We start from the raw sequence: 12,883 nt of genomic DNA on the forward strand, positions 1-12,883 counted from the left end.
GGGACCGAATCGCAGTCGCGATTTCATCTACCGACAAGGGAGCGTCCAGCTGCTCACGGTCCTCGGCAGAAAGGCCAGGCAAAGCAATGTCCCTCAGTAGAAGGCGAGAATCTTCCTCATCCCTATCAGTCACCGGGGAGTACACGGTCCGGAGGTGGTCGTCAAAACATTCCACAATCTCACCAGGCTCAGTCACACACACTCTATCCGAGACACGCAACTCCGGGACCACACGATTCACTCTCTCCTTCTTGTCCAGCCACGCAATCAGCTTTCCCGCCTTGTCCCCGGCATCATACAACCGACCCTGCTGCTCCCTATACATAGTTTTGGCAGCGTCAGTGACAAGAGATCTGTATTCAAACTGTTTCAGGCTGAGGGCATGGAGCCCGTCCGGAGTGACACCCGCCTCCAAGGCCGACTCCAGCCCCGAGATGTCAGTCTCCAGTTTCACCACCGCCTCACTCTTGAGCTTCTTAGCCACCACTATCTGGGAGAGGGCGTGTCCGCGGATTACGGTTTTAAAGGCTTCCCACAGGGACATTGCAGACAACACCGACCCCTCGTTTTCAAGAAAGTATTGGTCCATAGCCTTAACCAGACTCTCGCGAGTCGTAGGGTCTCGCAGGTACCACGGGTTAATGGGAGCGATCCGCCCTGCAGACCGCGACTCGGTGTCAAAGAGAAGCCACAGCGGGGAATGATCGGAGATACCCCTCGCCAGGTGCCTGACCTCTCGAATTCGACCCGTCTGCGCCGCGGGCATAAGGAAATAATCTAACCTAGAAAGACTCCCATGTGCCCCAGAGTGAAAGGTGTATTGACATTGGGTCGGATGCATTAATCGCCAACTATCCACCAGGCCGAAGGTCTCCAACAGACCACCTAGCCAAGCCTGGGCAGCGGGGAGGGCCCTGGGTGGGTGACGATCCAGGTCACCCGAAACCACCGAATTAAAATCCCCGCCCATAAGCAAAAGGCCATCCGGAAGCTCAAGCAGCATTCGACCCAAGTCCGCGAAGGTGGAGTTCTGGAGGCCCGGGGGGACGTAAATTGAGACCAGGGCAAGGGGATGCCCCTCCCACCTCCCAGTCAGACAAACATAACGCCCTCTGTCATCTGAGACTACCCTCGTGATCTCCAACGGAAGTGAGGATCGCAGGAGAATGCCCACCCCCCTGGAGCCAGTTGTGAAACCAGAGTGAGCCACGAGGCGGTATCCCCCCCTGTTCATTGCATGGCAGACATTACCAACCAGATGCGTCTCCTGGATAAACACCACATCAGGAGGCAGACGACGCAAATACTGCAGAACTACACCCCGTTTGATACGGTCCCCCAACCCATTGACGTTCCATGACATCAGCTTCAACCCGTCCCCCCCCATCCCCTCCAATAGATCATAGGTCCCCCCGCAAGTAGCACAAGTCCCAAAGGTGGAAGAAAATCAATACCTCGCCCTGCAAACAAAAACCACACTACAAAACAACCCCTCCTTCCCCCCCACCCCCCCAACACCCAACTCCCCCCACCCTGCACCCCTGCGGGCCAAAAAACCCCCCCAAATTGCAGTGTGCCTGTCGCCCAACTAACCCCAGTCTACAAAAAGACCCCGGAGGAGGAAAGGGACCCATCCCCGCCCGCCCCCCATACAGGTCCTAGCAAAACACACTGAACCAAAGAAGTACAACCCAGCTGAGCAGTGCAAATTGGCAAAATCAAGGACCAAGAGTCACTCCAAAGGGGACCCGTCACCGTTGGCACCCGCAGAGGGCCCGGGACGGCCACCTCTGTCCGGCAGCGAGTCCAACCAGTCACTCACGGCCACAGGAGAGTCAAAGAAGGCAGTCCGATCCTCATGTTCCACTCGGAGTTTGGCAGGGTAGAGCATAGAGTACTTTAGGCCCAGCTCACGAAGACGACGTTTCACCCCCTGGAATCCCATCCGCTGTTTCTGGACAAGTTGAGTAAAGTCCGGATAAAAGTTAATGGATGAGTTCTCATGTCGAACCGGGCCATGGACCCGTGAGGCCTGCAGAATCGCATCCCGGTCTCTGTAGTAAAACAGTTTGGCCACGATAGGCCTCGGGGGGGCCCCCGGCCGTGGCCGCCCGCCCGGAACTCGATGAGCCCGTTCAACGGCAAAAAATTTACTCAAGCCCGCAGGGGTCAGCTGTTGGAGGATGAGTTCCTCGACCAGGAGGTCAACCGGGCGGTCGTCGGAGGACTCCGGTACGCCGATGACACGGATGTTGTTGCGTCGGGCCCGTCCCTCGAAGTCCTCCAGCCGCCGGGCCATCTGATCATTGACCACCTTGATGTCGCCAAGCGCGGCCTGCAGGTCCGACACATCCGCACCCAGGGTGGAGGTCCGCGCATCGAGAGTTTGAACCCTCTCGTTTGTTTTGGAGAGGTCCGCCCGTATTAAGGTGACATCAATCGCCACCGTATCGATCTTGCGGGCCAGGGCCTCGTATTGCGTGGCGATGGTCTCCCTGATGCCATCAATGGCGCCCATGATGTCCTGTAGGGAAAGTTCCGAAGAGACGGATGTGCCACCACCGGCGGCGTCTGAGGGGGGACCGGCCGTTCCAGGAGAGCCTCTGCCCTGAGTGTAGCGGTCCATGTTGTTGGTCTGGACCGATCCTCCACGGAGGGAGGCCTTAGTCTTACGCCCCTCGGGGCCCCCCTTGCCCCCCATGCGGCCACGGACTCCGAGGGGGACCGCCGATCAAAAGTAGCTGGGATACCGGCCCTGGAAACCAGCGCCTCACCCGAGGCCACAATACGGCGGTGCGGGGGGACCCAAGGCGATAGGCACTCTAGTGGCAGGTGGAGACAAAGCCTTGTGCAGAGGTCAAGGAAACCCCCCGCCACCTCAATCGCTCCACCGGCCAGCCCCCTGAGGTCTGAAAGTGAAACCGAAAGTGGCCGAGCGGCCCCTGGCACCGCGCCGCAGCCGTTGTTGTTCAACTGCGACACGGCCCCACGGCCCACCTTCGCCCCGGGCACCTCCGTCGGGTGGGTCCCAAAAGTTCAAACAACGATAACTCAGGATTCCCGGGTCCAATTAAATTTCTGAAAAGAGATACGTGCTCAGCCGGTCGTCATCTCCCAGATTCCATAAACCAAATCAGGATATTGTCAGGATAAATTCCGAGGAGCAGCGAGGGTCCGGGGAGCCCTGTGCTCACGCGACCATCTTGGATGCGCGCTAGGCTCCTCCTGAGTGTTCTGATTCTTAATTCCTCAGAACCAGGACAATTCTTCCAAAGAGAAATACAAAAAAACAATACTACACATCCCCCTTCTTACAGAAAAAAAAGAAGAAAATTGGAGAAAAATAATTGTAAAAAAACTGGTGAGACTGCACAAGATAAAATGGAAATTGTGAATCATAGTCTTCAAGTCACTTCAGTTTCACAATGGTTCTACCGAAGGTGCTAATTTTCTTTCCACTAAACTCAACTTGCCCAGAGCCAAGGCACAGCTCAGAGCAAGCTTCATTCCTCAGATCATCTCCACTCTGAACACAAATATTGGAATCAACAGGATTGGAAGAAGACAAACTCTCAGTGTGGACATTAATCCACCAATAGTTCTGTTCGTTGTTGAGCATAATTCAACATGTGACAAGGAACATTCTTAACTAAAGATAAACGACTCATATGGCATACACTGCCATCAGTTAATCTCACTGTGTTGTTCATGACCTTGACAATTTGTACATGGGCACTAAATTTGCTTTTACCTTTAGTTACCTTTCTATTGGATTTTACACAAAACCATTGACCAACAGTCAACTTTACATCACGGACACCATGTTTCATTTCAAAGTTTTTTTTGTCCTTAAGTTGAGAAGTTAAAATACAACTCCTGATCTTTTTTATATCTCTTTCCACTTGTTTGCTTCTATTCATCCAACATGGGTTGATCTTAGAGTGAGGAATACGGCCTCTCATAACACCAAAGGGACTCTCACCTTTGGCATCGTGACTAGTAACCCTGTAGGTCCATAGCATTTTCTTAAGTTCACAATCAATATTTTTCCTGCTTTGATTAGTCATTTTCAACACATCCTTAATAATGCGGTTGATCCTTTCCACGCCACCATTTCCCCATGGATGATAGAGAGCAGTGCATCTATCTGAAATCCCTACCACCTCAAGTAATTCCTTCATTTCAACACACATAAATTGGACACCATTATCTGTAAGAATGGTTTGAGGGAAACCTTCACACAGAAATACACTGTCCAGGAATTTAATGACACAACTAGTGTCAACTTTATTGACAACTTTAAGTTCAATCCACCTTGAAAACAAATCCACTAACACGAGAATATTCCTCTGAGACTCATCAGACCACACAATGGGACATATAATGTCCAATGCTGCATCATACCAGGGAAGAGAAGTGCAACCTAAAGGAGGGTAGAGGGTTTTCTGAGATTTATCAGAATCCTCACATTCCATGCACGATCGCACAAACCTCTCTGTTTCAATATCAATTTTAGGCCACCAATAGAATGATTTGATGTTTTTCTTAGAACATGTTATACCAATGTGACCTTCATGATAAAAAATAACTAATTTTACTCCTTAAGTTGCGTGGAGGAATAATCTTGTCCCCTATCTTAACAAACAAACCATCAACTCCTCGTTCATTTTTAACTTCCCATAACGCTTTTAACTCACCAAGCAGTTTGGATTTAATACAACCCCAACCACATTGAATTTTGGTCCTGACAAGGTTAAGAGTTTCATGCGCCTTTTGAGCTTTTTCCCACTCTTCTTTTTGTAAGCCTTTTTCATTGTCTTTCGAAAAAAAACTCGCAACACACACATCATTCCAAGGACTGGCATCCACTTCCCTCAGAGGGAGAGACATTCTAATAAACAAATCAGCAGTGACGTTCTTTATCCCCGGAACATATTTAACATCATAAATAAAATCTTGTAGGCGCATGGAAAGTCTGGCAATTCTTGCAGATGTCCTAGATGATCAGTAGTAAGCAATTTAGCTAAAGGCTTATGATCAGTTTGAACAGTAAACCTCCTTCCGCAAAAGAACTTCCGAAAATGTTCTGAGCCCATACGCAGGCCAGTGTCTCTCTTTCAATAACGGAGTATTATTGTTCCGTGGGGCAAAGTGACCTGGAGGCGAACGCTATGACAATTTCTGCGCCACATCATCAATTTGAGTGAGGACACAGCCCAAACCCTTACCACTCACATCAGTAGCGATAAAGATTGTGGCAGAGGGATTAAAAGCTTGTAACTTAGAAGCTTCGCTGATGGCCCCCTAATATCAAGAAAAGCATTTTGACTTAAGTTAGTCCATTCAAATTTGTTTTTTGTTGTTGTTTTTTTTGTCCTCATCTCTCCATATAGCACCAGCAATAAAGAGCAGTAAGCCAACTATGATCCTGAGCTCCCTCTGGCATCTGCGTTTTGCGTTAGCTATAGACCTACCCAGGTCAACTTCTTTTGAAGCTAGGTGTAATCATAGGACCTGGGGGTGCTAAATCAATCTCAGATCTCTTCCCCAGCTTAAAAGAGGTGACCACGTGTTGGTTTCCATACCCTCCAAATGACCAAGATCTAATCGGGCAGTACTAAAAGAAGTCCGCAGCCATTTTTCGTACAGTGGGGGTGATGGGTCTTTCCATAGCCGGCATATCTCCCTTCTAGCTATGAGGATTAAATACATAATCAACCCTTTCTGTTTTGCAGACATCCAGTCCATCAAGTCTTTATCAATTCCAAAAATTACTATCGAGGGACTCAAGTTGATCTTGGCTTTAAAGATGGCTTGGAGAGCATATTCTACTTGCTGCCAAAAAGGCCTCAATTTCAGACAGTTAACAAAGATATGTAAATCATCGGCCGGAGTGAATTCACATCTTGGGCATTTTGCAGAAACTAGGGGAGCAAACTTGACTATTTTCTTTGGGGTATAATATAACCGATTTATAACATAGAAATGGTTCTTTTTTAACGAGGCAGGTTTGATGGATTTGTATAATATAGCCAATGAGGGTTCGTATAGCTCTTCTGCAACATTATCCAGGGCCGACAGGTTCCAAACCATCTGTTGTGAGGGAGATTCAGTTGTAACATTTTCCAAAAGGCTTTTGTACCAAAAGCCAGCCTCTTTTTTGATGAGATTTATATTTTGGAAAAGAGACTCAATTTCCCAATTTCCACCTATATGCTCTCTCTCTGCGGAAAACCAGGAAACCAGTTGTAAATACTTGAACTTTGAAAGAGAGCAACCAATCCGGGACTTTAACACCTCCCAAGGATGGACACCTTCTGAAGAAAAGAGGTCAGCCCAAATCGTAAGACCTGCATCTTTTATGGGTTTCGCAAGGCTATCTTTTAGACAGGCGGGGATACCAGGGGAATCCCAGATTGGAGCAAACTCTGAGTAATAAGAGATTCCCCATATTTTCCTGATTTTATACCACCCATTTAGGGCAGCTTTTAGTATCTTCAAGCGCACCTTTTTGAAAAACCTCGGGGCTCCGAATTTGTAAAGGAAACCCCTTCCTCCACCTTCAAAAGTAGCCATTTCCTTCAGAATCATCCCCCAGTTTGAATCCCCCGGGGAGGTGAGTAGTGTCCGAACATTTTTAAATTGGAATGAATAAGAATACAAAAACAAGTCGGGAAGACCGAGACCTCCCTTCAGAAGCTTTCGCCTTAGCTTCTTCCAGGTGAGCCTCGTGGTTTTATTGGACCAAATAAAGCTGCCGATCTTGCCTTGAATTTTACTAATATCTTTGTTAGAAAAACTAAGAGGGATGGTACTGAATAAATAAGTTAATTTAGGCAAGATAACCATTTTTACCAGGTTAACCCTTCCGTATATAGTTAGGGGTAAGTTCTTCCATCTTAAGAATAGATGATCAACCTCATTTGACACTTTTTTCAGATTAACCCTTGGAATATCCTCTAAATTACTCACTATAGTTACCCCTAGATATCTGAATTCCTTACTAATACGGCCAGTCCAAGTCTCGATGTTCCAACACATCACCTCCGTTTTAGTTGAGTTGGTAAGATACCCTGAAAAGACACCATACTCATCCATGATCGATTCTACTCTGGGGAGTGCCTCCCTTGGGTTATTGGTATATATGAGTAGGTCATCTGCATAAAGGGCTACCTTGCTGCTGTATAAGTTAACACTGAAGGGAGTAATTGACTCTTCTAGGCGTATGGCTTGAGCCAAAGGCTCTATGTACAAATCGAACAACAGGGGCGAGATAGGACAACCCTGCCTTGTCCCTCTAGTTATTGGAAAGCTGGATGTTAACATACCATTTAATAGAATTGTAGCAGAGGCTCCCTGGTAACAATTAATCAAGGTCAGAGTAAAAATTGGGCCCAAGCCCATTGATCTCAAGAGTTCCCATAAAAAGGTCCAACAAACGCGATCAAAGGCTTTAGCCGCATCAAATGCAGCAATAGCCAGGGGCTCCGACCTTGCTATCGCTAGGTCGATACTACCTATTAATTGGAGAGTCTGATCCTGAATATATCTACCAGGGATAAAACCCTTTTGGTCCCCGTTTATCAGGAGGGGAATTACCTTGACCATTCTCCCTGCGAGTATGCTCATAAAGATCTTATAATCAGCATTTAGCAGGGAGATTGGTCTGTATGAGTCTGCTTTACGGGGATCTTTCCCTGGTTTTAGTACCAGGACAATGGTAACTTCTTTCCAAGAATTTGGAACTCTACCACTTGGGTTATATATTGAATTAAACAATGCACACATCCCAGGGACTAACTCATTTTGTAATATTTTATATATTTCACCTGGAAGGGCATCCGTCCCTGCAGCTTTATTATTCTTGATCTTACTAATATATAGTTTTACTTCTAACTCAGTTATAGGGGCATCTATAGTGAGTCGACAGTTTTCAGTTAACGCAGGTAGTTCTTTGATTTGCAACCACTTCTGAATGCTATCTGTATTAGGAATAGACTCCTCTCTGTATAGGTCTGAAAACAGGGACACAAGACATCTCTGCATATCCTCCCATTTTCCTGAGCTCTCCCCACTCTCGTCAATTATTAGCTCGCTTATATTATTTTTGGCACGGTCTGCTCTTGCTTTCCAAGCTAAAATAGCCCCCGCTTTTTCACCATATTCAAAATGTTGCATGTTTTGGACGGACCACTGTGCCTTAATTTTAGTCTCTAATTTACCTCTATAGACCTGTCGTAGATGTTCAAGATCTTTATTTATTTGTATCATTTTTTCATTTGAGTACTGGGGGTTATTCAACCTTTCATCCTCCAACTTACTTATGTTATATTCCAGATTTTTAAAGATTGATTTTTCCTCTCTATTTTTTGAGCAAATCAAACTATGCAACTGCCCTCGTATGTTTGGATTAAAAGCATCCCAAACAAAATTTAAAGATGTGGAACCTAAATTAAATTGAAAATAGTCTACTGTGGAGCTTTTAAGAGCATTTATAATATCGACGTTAGAAAGCATTGACCGTTTTAATGTCCATCTGGGACTGGAGGTTCTCCTTCCTCCTGAGCAAGAAAATGAGAAGAATATAGGTGCATGATCCGAGAGGATGGTAGGTAGGATCGAGATGTCAAGGACATTCTCCAAGATAGACCTATCAGCTAATATGTAGTCTATTCTTGAAGAGTGACCGTATTTCTTGCTGAAGAAGGTAAAACCTGTCTTCTCTCCTTTTTTTACCCTCCAGACGTCAGCTAACCCGAGTTCATGCATCATGTTAGTCATCCCACTGCGAATATTAGGATTTCCAACATAATGACTATTATTAGATCTATCCCGAATAGGGTTAAGAAGGACATTAAAATCGCCTCCAATAATAATTGGGGACGAGGTTTCAGTTAACTTAGCCTGGAGTTTATACATATATGCTGGATCGTCGAGATTTGGTCCATAGAATGATGCTATAGATAACTCTCTCCCTTCAATTTCAATCTGTGCAGTGATTCATCTACCTATCTGATCTGAGGAGACTGATTTAACGCTCACTCCAGTACCCTTCCTAATTAAAATTACCACCCCTTTAGTATGGCTTTCTTGCTCAGATGAGTAATACAGCTCAACCCATCGGAATTTACTAAAGGAAGCCCTGCTTTCTAAAAGACTCAGATGCGACCCTTGAAGGAGGAAGACCTGAGCTGTGGTTTGCTCAAGAAATTTCATTACCAACCCAAGCCTCCTTGAACATCTAAGACCATTAACATTCCATGAGATGAAGTTTATACATCTATTCATTGTGGCTATCCCTTTAACCGGGTTTTATTCAGAAGTTCTATATGCTGCTTACTGAATGCCATATTTACAAAATTTCTATGAGAATGAGGATATTTTATTGGATTTATTCCCCTTGCAACCCCACCAGTGCTCCCTACCCCCCTTCTACCTCCCCTAACACCCGTGATCCTATCCAACTCCAACTCCAGTATCCCTACCTTACTACCCTGGGGAACCCTCCCTTCTCTTCTGAGCATGAGCTCATTGGGCAGGGTCTCCCTGACACTATATATGCAGAGAAAAAAAAAAGATTATTAATTTCCCAGGACCCTCTGTGGAGCGCTCTGCAAGAACTGTGTGCAAGAAATAATTATCGACAATTCTTTACAAGGAAGCTTCTCCCTCTTTTCCACTCCTTATTTTCCTGATAAGGTCATCAACTTCCTCAAGCTGATGCATATTGTACATATGGTTATTCCACATTATTCTGAGGGAAGCTGGGAACCTTAGTTGAACCGTAACACCTAAAGTGTTTAAAATTGTCATCCTTTTACCCAGTTCCCATTGTCTCGTAGCCGTTATTTGGGAAACATCAGACCTGATGGTATAAGAGAAAGGGCTGGTGTATAGGTTACACTTCACTGGACCTATTTTCAGCGCCAGAGATAAGATTTTCTCTTTGGATGTATAAGTAAGAAAGTTCACCAAGATCTTCCTCGGCTTAAGCCTTGTGGGATTCTTTCTGTAGGGATCTCGGTGAACTCGTTGTATGTCGGTAGCTAGGTCCATGTCTGGTACGTCCTTGAGGATTGTTCCCTTCAAAAGTGCTATCACGAATTCTTTTATGTCGCTTCCCTCCAGATCTTCCGGGACATTCAAGATTTTCAGATTGTTCTTCCTGGCATGATTCTCAAGCCGTTCCATGTTGTCTTTTAATTCCCTATTTTGGAGGGCTAGCTTATCCAGTTCAACGGTAGAACTATGTAAGGTTTCCCTTAGCTTAGGGATTTCCTCTTCCAGTATATCAGTCCTTTTAGAGACCTCTTCAATCCTCTGTGCCAGAACCTCACATGAAGATTTAATATCAGCTTGGTTAGACTTGGAAATTGAGAAGCGCTTCCCAATGTCTTCCTTTAAGGCCAGTAAGATATCCGCAAGTCCCCCTACTCCTTCATTCCTATTACTAGGAGATCCACTTTCTAGTGGGCGGGGAGTTTCTGCAACAAACAGTGGTGTTTTCGTGACTGGATCTAATTCCGTTGCTATTTTGACTGGCCCTGGTGAAGTTTCATGATTTTCACAACTGAGGGGGCTGTCTAGGGTTTCTAAAGCCGAGTATCTATTTGACACGCTAACCGAGGGGTGAATGTCTCGGGTGTCTGTTAGAGATACTATATCACCTCCCTCAGCTAGCTTCGACTGAATGGCGTTCTTAGAGGATAAGAGTGAGGGTGACTTCTCAGATTGTGAGCTCTGTTTGTTCGGGGAAGCCATATTATTTTTATTGAATGTTTCTTTACCTCTGTCTAAGGGATTAGACAATACCTTATAGAAGGACTTTAAAGAAGGGGTCACTCTGACTTTAGACAGAGGAGCTTTCTTTACCCTTCCTTTACCTTTCCCTCCTTCACTGGAAAGACCCTCCGTGGTAGCTTTTTTCTTTGTCTGGCAAGCAGAAACTTTAATCTTGGGAGCAGGGGGAGCCGGATCTGTATTTATCTCCAGCCTTGCAGCTCTATTTCGCAGGGTATATCTGCTGACCGGGGTTATATTGCTGGTGTTATTAATATTCAACAAAGCCCCCTGTTGTGAAATACTACAGGGGGCACTCTGGGAATCGCACTCCCTGCTATCCATACAATCTTGATTGGAAATATGTGCAAAAGTCGCTCCACTTACTTCTTTAGGAGTAACCTGAACGATTTTCAAAGAGTCGAATTCCAGAGCTCCCAGAGCTTCCTGGATTTCGATAGCAGGGTCAGCCTCACCTCGAGTCTTCCGACTCCCCCAGCACGCCAGCCCGTTTGAATACCAAAACTTCCTCCACACGCTGAATCCGGGCTTGCAGGTTCTGACTCTGCCAGGGTTGGCCCGGAACCAAAGCTCCGGGACACGCTTCCACCACTCCTGAACTGCTCCGCCCAGCCTAAGCTGCGAGATCGCCGAGGAATCTGCAGGCACCATCCAGGTATGATTAATCCATCGATATACGAGTTAAAAAAGGGAAAGCTTCATAAATTTCCAAAATAGCGGAGAGAGTGCATCTTGCTGCGCTTCACGTAGAACCGGGAGAGAGTGTCAGGGAGCTCCGCCACGGCCGTTAGCTTCCGGCCGCCATGTTCCACCTCTCTGAGTGATTTGGACTTGTTCTTTAATAAAGAACGCATTTCATAGGTTCGTTCTGAAAAATTTTCAACAAATTTAGAGTTAATTTCTGCCAAGCCCAGAAATGAGCATAGCTCATCTTTGTTCTTGGGAGAAGGAGCTTTGTTGATTGCTTCTACAAGTTTCTCCTTGGGTTTGATACCTTTCTCGCTAATTTCATATGCCAGGTAAGTGGCTTTTTTTTCAGCAAACTTACATTTACTCATTTCAGCAGCTAAACCTTTCATACAAAGAATGTTGAGTACTTTCCTTAAAATTTCATTGTGATGCTGTTTAGTTTTACCCATAATCAAGGTGTCATCTTAAAAATGTCACCTCTTTTAAGTCACTGAAAAGTTCAAACATAAGCCTTTGGAAGAAGGCTGCTGCAGATGCTAAACCAAATGGCATACGTTTGGATTCATCTTTTGAAGAAATGAGATTGCGCCATGAAAATACTTTAAGGTACATAATTTATCCTTCAGTCCGGTATTCTTTTGGCACATCTAACTCTGAAAAGTGGTAGTGGAGTTTTCCCAAACAGAGAGGGATGACAATCCCTGAAACCAAACATAAGACACTTGATGAAGACTTATTGCTACTAAAGAGCTTTTACAAGCCATTTCTCATGGAACGGTGTCAAACTGGAACATGTGGAGAGGTCACTGAAGAAGAATATCGAATGATCTACATCGATTTTGTGATTTAAAACAAAGTAACGTACAGTAACAAATTCCTTACGTTCTTGTTCTATGTGGCCCTTTTCTACCATATGAGTGAGATTAGCTTGAGAGCACAGCACAGTGAGTAATCACATTCAAGTTTTGCATTTTATTAAGGCGTCCAACAGCTACACAGTATGATTCTTTGCTGAATGTATTGCTCCATGTGGGCTGATGTTTAATAAGTTTGGCAAGCTGCATTTGGGATTTGAATTCTGAGTTCAATTTTCCATCCAGTTCTCTCTTTTCCTAAACAGGATAAACTTTACTGCCTAAATTGGGATAAGGTAGACTCGAATGTTTACTGCATTTGCCCCACTGTGGGATGTCTCTTTTAAAAAAGTACATAAAACCCTAACCGACATTCTTCATCATCGAGCTCCTCATGGCCAAAATCGTAACACTATTATGAGGTGGGCAGCCTTGGGAGCACTCTGCAAGGTGTTTTACTGTGTGTTGAGTGAAAAAAGCTATTGAAGAAGACTACTCTTAATTGCTGTGAGAAGAGTGAGTATTCAGCTCTCAAGAGG

This window comes from Triturus cristatus, chromosome 1_2 (assembly GCF_964204655.1).
Source record: "Triturus cristatus chromosome 1_2, aTriCri1.1, whole genome shotgun sequence".
In the NCBI taxonomy this organism is placed as follows: Eukaryota; Metazoa; Chordata; class Amphibia; order Caudata; family Salamandridae; genus Triturus; species Triturus cristatus.